The following is a 3,091-nucleotide window of genomic DNA, read 5'->3' as shown; positions in this document are numbered from 1 at the left end:
TAGGAATTTTTTTCCTTCTGAAATATTTTTATTTCTCGATTTTATTTATATATACATACATATACATATCCGGGACATGACGGCGATGGCAAAAACCGCCGAGATTGTCCATGTAATTGCTATCGCAATAAATGACAGGGCGTGCAAACACGGACACAAGAAAGAAGGCACGACACTAAACCCTTACTACTGCCGCGCTGGCAGAAAGCCAATATCCGTGTCAGTCGGGCAAGTTAAGTACTCTTACGGGGAGTACGCTTCGGGACCCTAAGTGACACTTTACGGTACGCTGTGCAAAACAAGAAAGCCAATGGCTACAGACTGCGAGCGCGTTTTTTAAGATTTAGATAAAACGAATAAAAAAGGAAAAGTCTGATTGTATTACGTTGAATTATGAAAAAAAAATCACAGCATATCCACGTGGTGAATGATGATGACTGGGGCGAAGCGAACTCGTGCTGCAGCACGGCGATGACATTGGCGCGAGCATGGTCCTTCTTGATGGAAGATATTGTGACTAGATTGTTTGAGAAGCACAATCTGTTGCACACACCGCAACTATGGCCGAAACTGTTATCAAGGAAGTCCCGCAAAGCCCGCCTGATACGTTTTGCAGCCACTTCACGTGCACGCACAGCCTCGGGCTCTGCGTGCCGGTACGCGCGCTTTCTCGCCGCTTCACGGTCCTTCTCATTTTGAAGATCCGATTCGCGCCGCAGCCATGTAGCTTCGGCCTCGCGGGCTCGAACGGCGGGGTCTTCGCGCCGCAGCCGTGCAGCTTGTCGAGCAGCTTCGGCCTCGCGGGCTCGAACGGCAAGGTCTTCCCGCCGCAGCCGTGCAGCTTGTCAAGCAGCTTCGGCTTCGTGGGCTCGAACGGCGGAATCTGCTTCGCGGCGTCGACGTGCAGCTTCGGCCTCGCGGGCTCTCACCTCAGGATTCTGTCTGCGAGCGCGCGCTGCCGCCGCCTTCTGTGCCCTCCGTTCCGCAGCCTTGTCTTCCATCTGGCGACTCCGAGCTAAAGAGAAAGCGGGCCAAGAGGGAGCCTCATGGCGCGTTACTCTTGAAATGTTGTCTTCGGGTGTCGTTGAAAACACGGGACGTAGTAAAGAAAAAAGAACGCCACAAAGGCGAACACGCACGAGAGTCTCACTCGTCAACGTCGTCTTCTTCTTTTACTGCATACCAGAACGCGCGCAGTAAACAAGAAAGAATGCCACACAGGCGAACACGCACGAGAGTCTCACTCGTCAACGTCGTCTTCTTCTTCTACTGCATACCAGAACGCGCGCAGTAAAGAAGAAAGAATGCCACACAGGCGAACACGCACGAGAGTCACTCGTCAACGTCGTCGTCTTCTTCTACTGCATACCAGAACGCGCGCTTCTCACGAGCTAGGTGGCTACTACAACGCTACAAACAAACGGAGGTTGGACAGACCCACGGCATGAGGAGCTTCGCCCCTAAAATACCTTTTCTTTTTCATTCAGAAACGCATATGACGCAACATGTGCATTTCCCCTTGCGTGCTCTTTATGTGGCAAAGCGTACTTTAATCGAAGTGTACTGCCTTGCCCGTTTGACACTGGTGCCACTCACGTCTGAAGTTGGATAAATAGCGCTGGCAATAATTCTTTCTTTTGAATTGATGCAGGGGCTGGCGCGAACGCCAAGCCCCACTACCAAAAATTACATGCCCCATCTATCCCTGTTTGGGAAAGTGGCGTGCGTCAGCCAACCGCAGTGCAATGGTTAGCCTCAGCACGGGACCCCGGCCGCGCTGATCACCGGACAGCCCGACACCAGGTAAGTATGCTCGTGGAATTGTCGACCACGCTTGCCATCCCAGGGGCACATGCATCTGGAACTGGTTTATAATGCAGTGCTACAGGCAAATTTAAGCGCAAGTGTGCAGGTAGGGCTTGCACGTTTATGAATCGGAATTAGAAAACCTCGTTCCCGCAAGACTGTAAATTTAAACAAGGTGGCAAAGTATTCCGATGAGCGTTTTGATGAAAAGAAGTTGGTGAACGTTACGCGACGTAGGGATCGTCCAGCTTTTTTTTTTTTTCGTATGGCGACCATTGAACAAAGCTTGCGGGCGAAGCACGACCAAGGAGGATAAACAAAAAATTGCTGGAGTGGTGACTATTGCGCAAGAGTGAAGCCGTGCCCACCACAAGATGGCGGCTGTGTCCGCCATCTTAGTAGGGGAACGATAACCCATCGGCGTTTGGCGAAGGAAAGCGAGCGTTATCCTCGCACACCAGACGAGTTTAATATGGCAACTTTTAGGGGTCAGATACTGCTCCAAGTGTGTCTTTGTGTTACTAGTTTTCGCGAATAAGCCTCAAAGTCATGGCAAATTTTATTAGAGATCAACCGTCAGTACTCCTCTCGAAGGGTTACTTTTGTCGGCAACAATTTTTTGTTTTATAATTAACGTAGTATTTACACTAACCGATCAAAGCCATTTGATCTCTAAGTGGGCACCACCAGAAAAGAGCATGTTTCCGAGCTCTTTGGTGGGCAAAAGCTGGCTTCACTTTTGCTGGCAAGGCGTTGCGAGAGCTTCCACTCCAGAATTTTTTAGATGTGAAGCATCTTATAGCGGAGTTCAATCCGGTGGTGGTGGTGTGCGGCGTGACCACCCTTTCTGCTCACGCGCAAACCCTCTCCACTTCCCCTCTCCCCATCACCACTTGCCCTCTCTCCTCCCCCTTTCCCCTTCCTCTCTCCCATCCCGCTCTCCACTACCCCTCTGCCCTTCCCTTCCACTCCCTCTTCCCCTCCCCCTCTCCCCTTTCCCCCTCACCACTCCCCCTCTGAAACGCGGGCTCTACATGCCGAAACACTGCTTCGCATCGCCTCATGGCCCCCTTTAGCGGGAGATGGTGTGATTTTTTTAAACCTCCTTGAGCACGACCAATCAAAAGGTGAGCGGTGTGCTGAAAAAAACCCTTTATTAAAGGGCCCCTCACCAGGTGACCTAACGAATTTTAGTTACACATTACAAGTTGTTGCGAGCCCAATAAAGAGCATTATGCCACAAGTATTTTTCTAATCGGTCGGTTAGAAGCTGAGAAAAACAACA

General features: G+C 50.7%; 1 non-coding gene across 1 annotated transcript; it reads right to left on the bottom strand.

Moving 5' to 3' along the window:
* Positions 1–1,648: 1,648 nt before the first annotated feature.
* On the bottom strand, positions 1,649–1,811 carry LOC119378559 (U1 spliceosomal RNA). The gene has a single exon (XR_005181024.1). It is a non-coding gene; the product is annotated as a U1 spliceosomal RNA (small nuclear RNA).
* Positions 1,812–3,091: the final 1,280 nt, after the last annotated feature.

This window comes from Rhipicephalus sanguineus, unplaced genomic scaffold, assembly GCF_013339695.2.
Source record: "Rhipicephalus sanguineus isolate Rsan-2018 unplaced genomic scaffold, BIME_Rsan_1.4 Seq8728, whole genome shotgun sequence".
Classification (NCBI taxonomy): Eukaryota; Metazoa; Arthropoda; class Arachnida; order Ixodida; family Ixodidae; genus Rhipicephalus; species Rhipicephalus sanguineus.
This window is presented reverse-complemented; position numbering and strand designations above follow the sequence as displayed.